Source organism: Gracilinanus agilis, chromosome 2 (assembly GCF_016433145.1).
Source record: "Gracilinanus agilis isolate LMUSP501 chromosome 2, AgileGrace, whole genome shotgun sequence".
NCBI classification, from domain to species: Eukaryota; Metazoa; Chordata; class Mammalia; order Didelphimorphia; family Didelphidae; genus Gracilinanus; species Gracilinanus agilis.
Window position 1 is genome coordinate 407,077,303 of NC_058131.1, and position 17,073 is coordinate 407,094,375.

Genomic DNA, 17,073 nt, shown 5'->3' on the forward strand with positions numbered 1-17,073 from the left:
GCATTCTGGGCCATAGATAGTTGCCCTGATTTTTGTCTTTCCACTTGAGTTTGATGACATTGGGAGAATGAGACTTACAACTTTGTGCAACTCTGCCTCACTTAAATCTAATTCACTCACAAGTCAAGAATAACCTCCTGACGTCACTGGTTCTCTTTGAAAATAAAGGATAAACAACAATGTTAAAACAGTAAATTATATATTAGTGGTAATAGATTTAGAAGTCAAAAATGCATTAGCCCAAACACATCATTTTATAGATGAGGAAAGAAGTTCAGATACATTAATTGATTTGCCCAGGGTCACACAAGGAATTAAATGGCAGAGCTGAAATTTAAAGCCAGGACCTCTAACACACTCCTCCCATTGACTCAAATTGACTTTTTTTTTTTTAACCCTTAACCTTTTGTCTTAGAATCAATAATAAGCATTGTTTCCGAAGCAGAGGAATAGTAATGACTAGGCAATTGGGGTTAGGTTTACTTGCCCAGGGTCACACAACTAGGAAATATTTGAGGCCAGATTGTAACCCAGTTCCTCCTATCTCTAGTTCTGGCTTTCTATCCACCGAGGCACCTAACTGCCCAAATCATGTTGACTTCTTGAGGAATTCGCAAAAAATTATCCTTTACGTATAGAGAATTCCCAATATACAAGTAAACCAAATGTCAATATCAGCTTATACATCTGCAGCGCAATCAGAACTGAAAGAAGTGTTTTGGTCACAAGTTAGCAGCAAAATATTATTATCCCAGTTTTATAGATGTAGAAGCAAAATTCTGGGGAGATCAAGTGAGTTGCCCAATGTCACTTAGCTGGTAGAATTCAGAGTCATCCCAGGTCTCCTGACTAACTCTGATAATCTTATATTGTAACACCTTTCCTCTGAAATTATGTTTCATGGAGGAGAGCACCCAGAGTTGTCTCTTATTTCATTTAAAAAAAAAAGAGGGAGTGGGAACTGGACATTTAATTTTTGGTATTCAAATTATTCAGCAATTTGAGCTGCTTAGTTATTTAAAAGAGGGGGAGCCTGTTGCCTTACTTTAATAGGAAGAAGAGTAGGCATTATTATTGCCTTCTCTGTATCTTAATTGGTAACTAGAGACCTAGCCTTCTCTTAGAGGTAATTATGTTATGGAAAATGTGATAGGGAGTGTTTAGTGTGCATTAAATTTCTGCACATATGCCCAAAGTGCTTTCCCCTAGTTATAGTTGTTAAGGTGACACACCATGCCATCTCTCTCTGGCACAGTGATTTCTGACTAACTGGGGCATTAGAATAGCACATTACATTGAGAAAGCTGAAGGCCAAGTAAATTGTAAAGGAAAGGGGAAAAATAAAATGATGATCACATGTAAGCTGTTAATGTAATTGTGTTTGTAAAGCAGTCTTCCTTAAATTATAGGAATTGTGATTGAGGATTGGATTGGCTTAATAGCAAAGTAATAATAATAATAATAATTCATTTGTGGGTTTCAACCTTTGTTCAAGTCAACAACACACTACACACTATAAGTTTGCTGCTTTATTGTTGAAATCTCATAATCTATGAGGCACAGTTGGTCATGGAGTAGCTCTTTATTAAAATATAATATAATGTTCATCTGTGATTATTATTTTAATTCAGTGCTTGGTTGACTTACATAAAGCTGCCTGAAGTCTTGCAGTCACCACTTCTATTCTCCTACATTAAATTTAATTTATATGAAGATGATAAAAAATTTGATTTATTTTACAACAGATCAGTAATTGTGCTCTACAAATAAGTTCGTAATGATAATCAACAGCATTTTCAACATAATTTAATTTGTCTTCTCCTGAGAGGTAGTTAAATGCAGTAATAATAACACTAGTGTTATGGACTCGGCTGCAGTTAATCATGGCCTGAATATGCAGACAGCCCCAATATTGTATTGACAGAAATTAAATTAACCATCAGCTTGGGCAATCAGTGGCTGTACTGCTATTAAAAGTAATAAAGGCAACAAACCCCAACCGTAGCCAATTACATTTTGACATATACAAGGAAAAGGACAGATGCTTTTGATTTGAGGTTTTTATTTCAATGAAAAGAAGATAGAATAGTAATACCTGTAGTTTACAAAACACTACCTGCCTTCATCCTCACAAGGATAGCTAAGTATAGTAATGGGTTCTCCTGAGTATAGATTTGTGGAAGGAACTTTGGAATAAGAATCATAAGCTTTCAGTTCAAGGACTATTACTTATTATTATTATTATTAAATATTATTATTATTATTAACTATATGACCTTGTTTGTCACTTTCGCTCTCTGAATTTCAATTTTTTTCAACTATTAAATGGAAAATTTTAAATAGATAATATCTAAAAACTGTATACTCCAAAATTGTTCTATTTTTATGATTTTAAGGACCTTTCTAGGTTTGACATTCTACAGTTATAGGAACCAAGGACAACCTGCTTGCTTTGGAAGTTTGCTTGGGAGATCCAATGATGACATTGGTTCATTGTTCAGTGGTTTTATGGGGAAGCTCTATTTTCTGGGTTCAGAGGAAGGGGACAAGGAGAAACTGACAAGACAGGGCAATAGAATGGGACCTAGAAAGTTGGGGAGACACTATATATATATAACAAAATACAAGGATTGGGAAATTAGGGATTGGCAGTTGATACCAACTGCCACCACAGATCCACCTAGCCAGGGAGTCTATGAAACTAACAAATAACTGAGTAATACTGGGACAAAAGGATTTATAAACACAGGTTTAATTGAATAAACTTTAGTTTGAAGGAAGGGAAAGGGGGTTTCTATTTCCATCAACCAATAGGCAAGTCTCTGGGTCAGGGAAGAAACTTAGGCCATATCAAGACACAGCTGGACTATCAGGGATAGGAGTGGGATCCTCACTGCTGAGTCCTGTCCAATTCCAGTGATGATACAGCTCTCCCAGGTCCTTAGCCAGTAATCCTTGAGATGGGTAAGGTTAAAGAGTTAAACCAGCCTGAGATGACCAGCAGCCCAGGTCAGGTTTGATAGACTGAACCTAACTTTCCCACAGACAGATTATTTTCTTCCTTCAGGATACCAGGATACAAACTCCACTTTCTCTGAGGTCTCCCACTCAGTCTGTTGGTCAGCAACCACTCTCACTCAGCCAGCATGCTTCCCCATTCCATTTAGAATTCCCCAGCCTTGCTTGATAAGCCTCCTAATAATACCTAATCTTAAGCATTTTATTAATTTATCTACAGTACCATACTTTAGATTGTCAATGACTTTAAATCATGCTAAGGTAATATAATATTGGCGATTAAGTGACTTGCCAAGGGTCACAAAACTAATAAGTATCTGAAGACAGACTTAAACTGAGATATTCCTGACTTCAGGTCTAGTGCTCTTGCTATTTGGAAAATGCTTTGTATTCTTATAAATTCGACTCAGTTTTCCACATATTTGAAAAATGAAGCCTTTGTCAGAGATACTTGCTTTAAAAGTTTTTTTCTCATTTTGGTATTTGCTTTTTAATTTTGAATGAATTTCTTTCATTTGTGCATAAACTTTTAAATTCAATGTAGTCATTAAATAAAACATTTCATTATGTTCTCTAAATCTTTTTTAGACCTAAATTCTTCCCTTCTTCATAGATCTGACAGATAAACTACTTTGTTGTTTATGATATCACCTTTATTTCTAAATCATTTATCCATTTTGACTTTTCTTTGATAAAATAACATGAGATGTGGATTTATTTCTAATTTCTATTATAATGCTTTTAGTTTTCCCAGCACTTTTATCAAATAGGGTCTTTTTCCACAAGCTTAGGTATTTGCCTTTGTCAAACACTAGATTAATATGATCATTTGCCATTGTGTATTGAGTTCCAAGTCTATCCCATTAGTCCTCTATTCTGTTTCTTAGACAGAACCAGATTGTTTCGATGGTGTCTTCTTTATAATATAATTTGAGATCCAGTACAGTTAGGCCACTTTTCTTCAAATATTTTCATTAATTCCCTTGACATTCTAGGTCTTTTTTTCTTCTGAAAAAAATTTGTTATTATTTTTTCTAGCTCTATTAGATAATTTTTTGACAATTTGATTGGTATGACACTGATTAAGTAAATTAATTTAGGAAGAATTGTTATTTTTATTATATTGGCTCAGTGAACTCATGAATAATTACTGTTTTCCCATGTGTTCAGATCTGACTTTATTTGTATGAACAGTGATTTTTAGTTGTGATCATATAGTTTCTGGGTTTGTCTTAGCAGGCAGATTCCCAGGTATTTTATATTGTCTACAGTTATTTTAAATGGGATTTCTATTTCTGTCTCTTTTAGTTAAGCTTTATTAGTAGAATAGAGAAATGCTAATGATTTTTGTGAGTTGATTTTATATCCTACAACTTTACTAAAGTTGTTAATTGTTTTGATTAGTATTTTTAGTTAATTATCTAGAATTTTCTAGGTATACTATCATATCATTTACAAAAAAAATAGCTTTATTTCCTCATTGCCTACTCTAATTCCTTCAATTTCTTCTTCTCTTATTGTTATAAATAGCATTTCTAGTATAATATGGAATAGTAGTGGTGATAATGGGGATCCTTAGTTCACTCTTGATCTTATTGGGAAGCCTTCTAGTACATCTCCATTACGATGTCTGCTAATGGTTTCAGATAGATGCTATTAATCATTTTGAGGAATGATCCATTTATTTCAATATTCTCTAGGTTTTTTTTGTAGGAATAAGTGTTGTATTTTGTAAAAAGCTTTTTCCATGTCTATTGAAATAATTATATGATTTCTGATGGTTTTGATTTTTTTTTTAGGTCTATGAGATAATTTTTGGGTAGTTTGGCATAGCACTGAATAATTAAATTAGGAAGAATTGCCATTTTTGTTATATTGGCTAAACCAACCCTTGAGCAATTAATATTTTTCTAATTGTTTAGATCTGACTTCATTTGTGTGAAAAATAGTTATGAACATATCATTCCTGGGTTTATATAAAATAATTATATAGTTTCTATTGGGTTCTGTTTTTGATATGGTCAACTATGTTGATGGTTTTCCTAATACAGAATCATCCAGTATTCCTACTACAAAAATCTACCTAATCATGGTGTATGATCCTTGTGATATGTTGCTACAATCTTCTTCCTTATATTTTGTTTAAAATTTTAAATCAATAATTATTAAGTTATTGGACTATAGTTTTCTTTCTCTGTTTATGTATGTGTGTGTGTGTGTTTTAGAGATCAGCACCATATTTGCTATAGAAAAGGAATTTGTTAGAAATCTTCAGCTATTTTTATGAATGTTTTATTTAGCTTTGAAATTAATTGTTCTTTAACTGTTTGGTACAATTTAGTTGTAAATTTGTGTGGCCCTGGGACTTTTTTCTTAGGGAGATTATTGATGGCTTGTTCAATTTCTTTTTCTCAGATGGGATTGTTTAAATATTCTCTTTCTTCTTCTTTTAATCTGAGAAATTTATATTCCTTTAAATATTTCTCTATTTCATTTTGATTATCATAGTGGCATATAATTGGACAAAATATCTTCTATTAATTGAATTAATTTCCATTTCATTATTTTAATCTCAGTGTTTACATTTTTAATGCTGCTAATTTATTTTTCTTCCTGCCTTTTTTGATCAAATTACTTAATTGTTTAACTATTTAATTTATTTTTTTCATAAAATTACCTTCTTGAGTAATGAACTGGAGGAATTCCATGTGAACTGGAATGACCTCTAGGAATTGATGCAGAACGAAAGGAGCAGAACCAGGAAAACATTATACACAGAGAAGGATACACTGTGGTTAAATCAAAAGTAATGAACTTCTCTACTAGCAACAATGCAATGATCCAGGACAACTATGAGGGACCTATGAGAAAAAACACTATCCATATTCATAGGAAGAACTGTGGGAGTAGAAACACAGAAGAAAAACGTCTGCCTGATCACATGAGAGGATGGGGATATAATTAGGGATATTGAATCAAAATGAGTGTCCTAACACAAATATCAATAATATGGAACTAGGTCTTGATCAATGACAGATGTAAAACCCAGTGGAATTGTGCATCAAGTATGGGAGAGGGTGGAAGGAGTGGAGGGATAGAACATGAATTCTATAAGTATGGAAAAATATTCTAAATTAATTAATTAAATAAAAATTTTAAAAATTAACTCATTGTCTTATTTATTATTTCAATGTTTTTCTTACTTTCTATTTTATTAATCTCTCCTTTGATTTTCAGGATTTCTAATTTGGTGTTTAATCAGGAGTTTTTAATTTATTCCTTTTTCAGTTTTTTAAAATTTGCATAACCAACTCATTGATCTTCGCATTTTCTGCTTTATTGATGCAAACCTTAAAAAGATATAAATTTTCTATTAAGTACTACTTTGGCTGCATCCCCAAAATTTTGCTATTCTACCCCTTTGTTGTCATTCTCTTTAAAGAAATTGTTGATTGTTTCTATGATTTGTTCTTTGACCCACTCATTATCTAATATATTATTTAGTTTCCAATTATTTTTAGTAATTTTTCTCCAACCCTTTGTCCAGTGTAATTTTGATGGCACTAAGATATGAAAAATTGCATTTAATATTTCTAATTTTCTGCATTTTTTGTGAGGTTTTTCTTTTTTTTTTTAAACCCTTAACTTCTGTGTATTGAAGAATGGTAAGGGTAGGCAATGGGGGTCAAGTGACTTGCCCAGGGTCACACAGCTGGGAAGTGTCTGAGGTCAGATTTGAGCCGAGGACCTCCCGTCTCTAGGCCTGACTCTCAATCCACTGAGCTACCCCACTTCCCCCTTGTGAGGCTTTTATGTTCTATTATATGATCCATTTTTATGAAGGTGTCATGTACTGCTGAGTAAAAGGTATACTTCTTTCCATTCTTATTCAAATTGTCTCCAAAAGTCTATTGAGTGTAATTTTTCTAAAATTCTATTCACCTCCTTAAATTCTAACTTCTTTATTTTTTAGTTGATTTTTATAATTTTGAAACTGGAAGGTTAATGGCTCCTCTTAATGTTTTTGTTGTTGTTGTTATCAATTTCCTCTTGTAACTCATATAGTTTCTTTTTTAGAAATTTATATGCTATGCCATTTGGTGCATATATGTTTAATATTAATATTACTTCATAATCTATGGTTCCTTTTATCAAAAGATAATGTCTTTCCTTATCTCCTTTAATTAGGTCAATTTATTCTTTTGCTTTGTTGTTACTCTTGCTTATTTAACTTTAACTGAAGAATAGTAGATTTAACTTCATTCCTTTACTTTTATGTTGTGTGTATCTTCCTTCTTTAAATGAGTTTCTTATGTTGGGAGATTCTGACTTTTAATCCACTCTGCTATCATTTTACATTTTATGAGTGAGTTCATTCTATTCACATTCAGATTTATGACTACTTATTATGCTTTTCCATACATCTTATTTTCCTCATGTTTATCTTTCTCTTTCTCTCCTTTGTCTTTCAATATTCACAAACATTTTTTGCTTCTGTTTACCTGTCTCTCTGAGTTGCTTCCCACTTTTGTCTGTCTTCCCCTTTTCCCCACCTCCCTTCTAACTTCATGAATGGATAAGATATATTCTATTCCAGAATATGGATGATATTTACCACTTTGTGTCAATTTCAGTGAGAGTTTTCCCCCAAGGATGGAGAGATGAATGCAGGGAACTATGATGGTAGAGTAAGGAATATATTGTTTCTTCTTGTCAATGATTATATCTTCCCTTTCCCTCCTCCAACCACTAGTTTGAAGTTATCTCTTCTCTGAACCCTGATATGAATTCATTTTATTATATTAACTATGTATGTGGATTTCTTTTCTTTCCTTTTATTAGATTCCCTATGCACTACATCTTCATGGAACTTTCAGCACAATGTTTTTCAGAGAAAAGTTTCTTCAGTAATAAAATGCTGTTCTCATAAGTTTAGACTTCCAAGTTCATTGAGTGCAGAAATTCTTAACCTTTTTTTTCCTTTTTTTGTATCATGAACCTTTTTGACTGGCTAATTAAGCCTCATACATCCATGGTTCCCAGGTTAAGAATATGTACCTTACAGGCAGATCATTTCATTTTTAAATTTCATTTTATTTTTACATTTAAGGAATCACCGTGTCTTTACAGATTGTCTCTCCAATTTGATTGCAATCTCATTAAGGACAGGGGCTATCTTTTGCTTCTTTTTGTATCCTCAGTGCTTAGCATAGCGTTTGACACATGGAAGGCACTAAATAAATATTTTATTAATTTATTAATTGATATTCTCTGGGCTAAACATTATCCTTGAACCAACCTCATATGTTTTGGTCTTCAAACCTTCCTTTGGCTCTCTGCTCATTACCAGTCACTCACGTCTGCACATATTCTAGTACTCCATGTAACATTTTCTCCTTGAAAGATACACTTACAAATATTGACAAATTGATGCAAAAAATCCTAATCTAAGCAACTATTGCCATAGTCTTTAACCAAGAAGTTCTGTCTCTGAGGCATGGAGGGTTTATACACATATAATACCTAAGGTCTGATTTCTGTTATGACATTTATATTCACTTGTGAGCAATGATAGGCTATTTCATTGGTATACCCGTCAGCTGATGAGGTTTCCTTCTACTCTTTATCCATGAAGATATGTGTCATAACATAGATTACCTGTCATGAAGGTTTTTTTTCTTTTCCTATGCAGAAGTTATAAACAGTGCCAAATGCTGACAAGAAGCTGGTCCTCAAAGGGCCAAAGCTTCAATCTGCCCATTTTCTACTGAGAAATGAATAGTATATTATAATATATTGTGATTGGTATTATATTAACTCTTCTTATTTTTTTCCAAATAGAAAAGCAGAGACACTCCCTGACCTCAAGAAGTTTATATTCTAATGGAGGATGACAACATAGATAGGAAATTTCATTTGCAAGATAGATAGAAAGTCACACACTTAGACTCAATAGCAAAGCTGATGCTAATGCATATTCTTTATTATCCTCTCCATTGATAAAATTAAATCGGTTTCTGACATTATACCATTTGACAGTGGGGAGAACTTTTTGGTAATAGTGAGCTGCTAAGGAGACAGGAACCATAACATTTTCTTAATGGCAGTTGGTCAGTAGTGAGGCAATGACTTTTGCCCTAAACACTCTATTTCTAGTCTTTCTGCTGAGAACCTTGATGCTTTAGCTAAGCTGGTTATTCTATCCCTAGATGGTAGCTAGATTAGACAACTTGTTCAATTTGTCCACAGAGAACAGACCTAGAAACTATGAGGTAGAAGTTACAAATAGGTCAGTTTAAGTTTATTATAAGGGATTTTTTGAGGATAGATTTCCAATGATTAGAGATATGAGTAGAAAGAGTTCTTGTAAAGTAGGTAGAGGGTGCTTCTTCACTGAAAGTCTTCATGCAAAGCACTTATCCCAGAGTCTGATGATATATGCTTAATAAAAACTAATTCACTGACTAATTTACTTGCTTTGTTAATGTATGCTAAAAACCATGGGACTTTCCCATCTGACTTGCAGCCAAAATCTTCCATATGTGTTGTCTCCCTCATTAGACTGTCAGCTCTTTGAGTGCAGGGAGTTTCTTTTCTATTTGTATTCCCAGAGGTAGATATACAGTGATTTGCATAAAGTCTTCAATTTTTTATTCTTAAATTTTCTTTATTGACTCATAAAAAGGACAAACATTTACCATGTAATTTGTAGAAGGAATTTTTAATCAGGTTATGTGTTGTATTACATGGCTTTTGGGAACTCTCTTCTGAGAATCCATAAGCCAGAATGAAACACTGGTTGTTTGTTTTATTTTATCTTATTTTTCTTTTCAATGTAAATATTTTTATATTTTGTTTTTCATAATTATATGCAAAATGATCTTAACATTTGTTCTATCAAAAATTTGAGCTCCAATTACTTTCTTTTTCTCCCTATCCTTTTCTACCCTTAAGAAGGAAAGCAATTTGATAAGATTATACATGTAGTCATGAAAAGCATATTTCCATATTAGTCATGTTGTTAAAGAAAACATAGACCAAAAAAGAAAAACAAAACAAGAAAAATAAAGTTAAAAAAAGGGATGCTTTGATCTACATTTAGACTCCAACAATTTTCTGTGGAGGTGGGTAACATTTTTCCATCAAATCTTGGCTATTTTAGACCCTATGTCCTCTTCTAATTATGTGTATTCCCAGCTATTTGCTGTTCTTCCATTATATTCCTCCCCCCATCCAATTAATATATACATAAACATCACAAATAAGTGATGATCAAATAGTTTTATATCAAAGGTAAGATGCTTTTGAGGACATATGATATCTGTAATTACAAACTTAAAAAACAGGGAAACCATGGAGCTAGTTCTTGCCATCTGAGGGCAAAAGGAGAGACAGAAGAGAAAGAATTATATAATTTTACTGGTTTCCTAAGTCTCTCTAAGACAGTGATGGGCAACCTTTTGAGCTTGCGTCAAAATTCGCCAAAAAAACCAAGCATAACTCGGGTGGAGTGTCACTTCTAGAAAAAAAACCATAATTTCAAAATATTTATAGTTTAAATAACAAAAATGTATAATTGTATTATATAACTGTATTTAATAAACCAAAATAGGTAAATTAATATAGGTAAAATTGTCATCTATAATGCAAAGAGTGTCTATGCTACACTATAGCAAATATTTCATCCTTGGCATGCTGCCCCATACTTCTATGTATGTAGCCGCATGTGGCCACGTGTCATCGAAAATAGCTATGCATGTCAGTGCTGACATTTGTGTCATATGTTTGCCATCACTGCTCTGAGAGAAACAGTTCAGCCACATCTCTCAACAGAGCTCTTGACCAGGTGAAAATGACTTGTTACCTCCCCATATCTATAGTATAAATGCTACTCTAGCATATGAGTGTCCCAAGTCTGTCTCCTTTGCTTCCTTTCTTCTCCATAAACCCTCTTTCGTCTGTCCAGGTGTGTGCTGGAGCCAGCTCTAACTGGTTCTCAAGAACTGATTGTTAAAATTTCAGTATAAGCACTTACAGAAATCAGGAAATTGTAAAAATCTAGACTTGATTTATTGGTTTTTGGATTGTCTAGACTTAAGAAAGTAATGGGGAAATAATGCAAATTAAACTTTAAAGTGTGTCTTGCAAACTTTTTTTTGGAGAGTCAGTTGTAAAACATTATCAGCACACTGCTGTGTCATTTTCTTTCTAAAATTGAAAGCAAAAGTCTCTTGTTTGCAAAAGTTCATTTCAGAAAGGCCAGAAACTAACTCAGGGTTTGCTATAAAAAGTTCCTCCCAAAGTGGGAAGAAAATATTGTCTATTGAGATTATAATTTACAAAATTCAGACAGGTTTCAGGAATTTCTCTATCTTACAAAGAAGTCTAAAAACAAAGTTACTAAGGAATAAAAAGAAGGCCTCCATTTCATTGAGTAGAAATATGAACTTGGGTAGAATTTTAATTTTTGTTCTACATAATGATATAGCTTTGAATTGGCAACTGATTTGTAAATTACTGGAAAATCAGTAACTAGTTATATCTTGTGTTTTAAGATATAGTAGTTGTGTATGTATCCATGTGGTTTTGTTCATTGTATATCCAATGAACTTTCTACCATTCTGTATTAAGTAAATATTAATAAAATAGAGATGTGTGGTTTCTGAATAATCTGTACTCCTTTGACTTCTTTCTCATCTCTTGATCTGTCATCTTTTCTGACATTTTTTGACTTCCTTCCCTCATGCCCATCTTCACAATAAGTAACTACCTATCAAAGCCTGTACTCATTTATATTGGAGGATCTTCTCGAATTCTTCACAGAGTTTTTTACTTTTATCCTTTCAATACAATCTTGATCATCATCATGCCCATCACTGGTTAACTTACATAGTGCTTTAAGGTTTGTTTACAAGGCAACTTCATTATAGAAGGCTTTTGAACCTTTAGCCTTTTGTATTTCTTGATTATAGACCCATGATTTTTTTCCTTCTAACTCACATACGCTCATACTTTGATGTCTCATTCAGTTCATAGAAGCCACTAAATAACAAACAATATGCTGACATGGTTTAGAACACACTTTGGCAAGTTCTTCATCAACTTTTTTTTGGTTCTCTATTTTCCCTACCAGATATGGGCACATAAACTTTTTGTTTTAATTAATTAATTATTTTAATGGTGGCCAGTCAGCTTGTGCTCTTCTTGAGTACTGCATTGTCTATACTGGCTGATTGTTAATGGTAAGCACAACTGTTGGGGGTCTTGTGAACTACAGTAATAATAGCCATTTTCAGATTTACCTCTAAAACCCAAGAAAAGACACTACCCTTATTCCCTCAGGTCTACAATTCTAAACTCACCAGTAGGTGTAGGAGAACTTGCCAGAGCTTGTGTTTTGTGGAATATAGGATATGCTCAAAGAGTGGCATGTGAAATCCACCTCAGCAACTCTCAGCCTTTTTGAGTGAGGCTTGAGAAATTACTGAGACGTCTGACCTGATAAACCTGTCAATAGATAGACATCAGTAGGACTGAGAAGACTGTCAACAATTAGCTTGAAATATATGAGCTGATAAATTAGTGAACTTTGAATCTCTAGTGTCAATTTATTTTTTGGAAATAATGAACATTTTTCTATATATTGCCATATTTGTTTGCCAAGATTTTGTTTTAAATTTTTATTAATCACTGTAGACTATAAATCACTTTCTCTTCTTTATTTTTCCTTGGTTTGAGTGTCAGAGCTATTTATACTTTACAAAAAGAATTTTCCCCTTAATTTTTGAGTATATATTTTCGATAATTATTTATCTTGATTTTTAAACATTTTTTTTTAATTATGAGAGCCAATTCCCAGGCCTCCTTCCCTCCCAAATAGTTCCTTATGGTTTACTCATTTCCTTTTAACAAGTTAGGCTTTTTAAAAATCTCTATTTTTGTTAATTTGAGAATTTTTAAGTTAATAGAAAATGATGCATATCTTTTACATTTCATTTTTGCTGTCATACAATTGTATATAGTAGTTTCTACTAGTTCTTTTTATTTCCTCTCTTTAAACTCATTCATCCCATGGAAAGAGGAAGAGGAAGGGAATACACATTATTTAAGAGCCTACCATGTATCAATCACCATGGTAAGTACTTTAAGAATATTATGCCAATGGGGCAGCTGGGTAGCTCAGTGCCAGGCCTAGAGACGGGAGGTCCTAGGTTCAAATCCGGCCTCAGACACTTCCCAGCTCTGTGACCCTGGGCAAGTCACTTGACCCCCATTACCTACCCTTACCACTCTTCCACCTATAAGTCAATACACAGACTTTAAGGGTTAAAAATAAAAAAAAAAAGAAAAATAATATTATGCCATTTGATTTTCACAAAATTTCTGTGAGAAAGTTATTATTATTATCTCAATTTGAGTAAACAGAGTCAGATAGGAGTAAAGTAATTATGCTTAGGGTAATAAAGTTATAAAGTACTATATACTAAAGTACTATAAAGCATTGTCCTCATAGCTGCGATGAATGCCATGTTTATTGTGGAAAAAACATGAACCCAGGGTGTTTTGTATCAACTGTTCTTAATATACTATTTATTATTTTTAATTTTTAATTTTTAAAATATTTTTGCATGTTTCCATATTTCATTTTCCTTCTCTCTCCTCCTCCCTCCCAGATCCAATAAGCATTTCCACTGGGTTATACAAATGCTCTCACTTATACCTTTTTATTATTTATTTTTGCAATAGAGCAATAATTTAAAACAAAAACCCCAAATCATTAATATAACATTTCTGCAAGTATATTTTATAAAGGCTAATTTAGTCTGCTAATTGAGTAAAAAAAATTCTTTTTTTTTAAGCTGGCTGATTATTAACAGTAAGCGATGGAACCTTTTGAGTTACTGTTAGGAATAGACATTGACAAGCTTACCTTAAAATCCTAGGAAAACCATTTCCCTGGGCATTCAGTGGAAAACTTATAAATAGGAATAAGACAATAGCCTAGAAGGAATTCACATTGTTCATATTTTATTTTGGTAATTTCCTTTCCTGGCCCCTCTCTTAAAACAAAGCTAATGTTAACTAATGAATGTACTTATTTTGTTAGTAATTAAAAAAAAAGATTGTGGCTTTTATTTCATTTCTATGAGCATTTACATGTTTTCCCAAAGCTATTATTTGCTTCTTTGGTATTTTTGGATGTTTTATTAATTTGTTGAATTTCTTTTTTAATTATGTTTTGATGATTAATATTTTTTTCTAATTTATTAAGAAATTTCCACAAACAACTTCTTTCTGAATATTTTTTTATTTGTATCCCTTGAACTTGACATTTTGATTCATTTGCATTATTTTCTTTTATATAATTGTTGTTCGTATACCCACTGATTGTTCGTGATATTATCACTCTGAGTCTGTATATTTTCCTTGTCTTCCCATATTTATTATTAATTTTATGTTGCAATATGTAAGTGATATGTTCAATATATTTAACATATTATATTTATTTATCTTTGTGTTCCAGAATATGACTAATTTTCATAAAAATATTATATGGCATTGAGACATATTTATATTATCTAATGCTACTCTTCAGAAGACAACATACATTTGCAAAATCTAATCATTATAACAATCTGTTCAGCATCATGTTTTCCTTTTTGTTTAACTCTGTTAGATTTATCTGGAAGAGGAACATTAAAGTCTCCTACAATTATTGTGTTACCATCTGTGTCTTTTAGCAATCTTGTTAACTTTCCATTTATGAATTTAGATTCTATGTCATTTTGTGGATTTCTATTTAATAATGATATTGCTTCATTGTCTATAGTGCTTTTAAGCATAATGTGCTTCCTACATTGTTCCTTCTGGACATGGTAAATTTTTGCTGTTGAAATAATATACAAAATCATAATAAGATCTCTGTTTTTAATTGATTGACATAATAAATTTTATTCTAATCCCTCATTTTCTTTCTACATATGTGATTTTAAAAAATGTGTATCTTGCATATGGAAAATTAGAAGTTTTTGTTTTCTTGTTTTTTCTTTTCTCTTTCATTTTTTGTGAGTGATTAATCTACAAAATATTACTATTGATGTGCATTTCTTCTATTTTATCCTTTTTTATTGGAATCCCCACCCCAACCTGATTCAGACACTTATTAATTGGGGAAGGCACTCAACATCTCTGAACACTGGTAGCTGTGATATGGTGATGATAATTATTCCTAACTCACATTGGTATATGAAGATAAAATGAAATGCTGAAGATAAAATCCTTTGTAAAACAAAGAGCCACATGAATATCAGTTATTGGTACGCTTTGGCTATGGCTCAAACAAGGCAAAAATTATTTCTTGATAGCTAATCTAGTGGTCAGTCTTTCTGAGCTCAGTGAGATCGATTCTTAGTTGATAGTCTATTTAACTACCCAAAGTTTTTCCTGATTGGTAGGAAATGTCCAGATTTCCAATCTTCTAGCAGAACATTTGAGAAGCAAGGGTCATTTCCACGTCATAATGAGATAGCAGAGGAGGAATTCAGTAGTTCCTTTCAAAATATAAAACTTGAGTGCAGCCTAGAATGAGTATTATTTGTCAATGTGTACCTAGTTTTTCTTTTCTTTTCAAGGAGATACTATTTTAAGAGTGTATACTCTTTGACAAGGAGAGGGGGGTGCAAATGTATAGTCACACTGATATATAAACTCATCAATATTTGAGTGTTTTGTTTTCAAAAGACGAGGCTGAATTGCTAGATACTAAAATGAATGCTCCTCAACTACTATTTAAAAACACATTTCATATATTTTGTGTCACCCATTCTTAGTCATCATCTAATTAAAAGTACTTTTTATTGAATTTTAAACTGTCAAGCTTGTCTTTGTGTGAGGAGTGGAGAGGTTGCTATGGAGAGGTGCATGTTGCTATGGGATGTGTATGTCAGAACAGAAAGCAAGATGGTAATGGTCATGTCAATTTCGATTAAAAAAAAAAAACCCTCAACAGCTTCATTAAAAAAAAGGGAACTTTTATTTCCTGGAGTTTCCTTCTTTCTTTTCATTATGGCAACCATAACTGAGCAAGAGGAATATTGAATTTTGTGAAGCCCATGCAGACAATGAGGCTGGCTGCACCCATAGTCAGTGGAGAGAGAGAGAGAGCTCTTACCAATATGTTTGAACAGTCCTGGTATGACCACCATTCTCCCAATTGGACATTATTTAGAAGTTGTTTCTCCCTCCTGTTTGAACACTTTGATCTGGGAGCTTTGTCAGTGATATTGAAGAGAGAATCACATAAAAGAGATTGGTATTTCAGAACTTTCTTTAGGAAGCAGAGCATAGGGACATAACCCACACAGGAAAGAGTTACTCTCATCTTTCACTCCTGCTGGCTACAACATGGTTTACACACAATTCAATTATTCCCAGAATGCTATTGGCTAGGACACTAAGGAGAATCTTTTCCCAAGAGGGCTAGTTAGAGTCACAAATAGAATGATTTGCTCAAATACATAAAATTAATTTAGATGATTAACAATAACTAGTTGTTTTTTTATATATAATGCTTTAAGGTTTACAAAGCACTTTATATACATTATCTTATTTGATCCTCACAACCACTTTATAACTTAAATACTAATATCCCCATTTAATAGATGAGGAAACAGTCTGAGAGGAATTCCCTCCATAATATTCCCCTAAAATAATTATCCAGTGTCTGACTAAATATTTCTGATGTTGGAAAACTCACTTTAAGGCAGTGCTATATAATGGATACAGCACTGGACTTGAGAGTCACAAAGACCTGTTACACCTGCCTCATCCTCTTACTTGGTGTATTGCTCCAGGGCAAGCCTCTTATCTCAAGTAAGATAATATGTACAAAATACTTTGCTTTCCTTAGATCTCTTTCTATACTGCAACTATCATTATTATCTCCTGAGGTAGCTCATTACAATTCTGGGTAGCTTTGGTTTTTAGAAGGTTTCTCCTGCTCTCTCTCTCTTTCTCTCTCTCTCTCTCTCTCTCTCTCTCTCTCTCTCTCTCTCT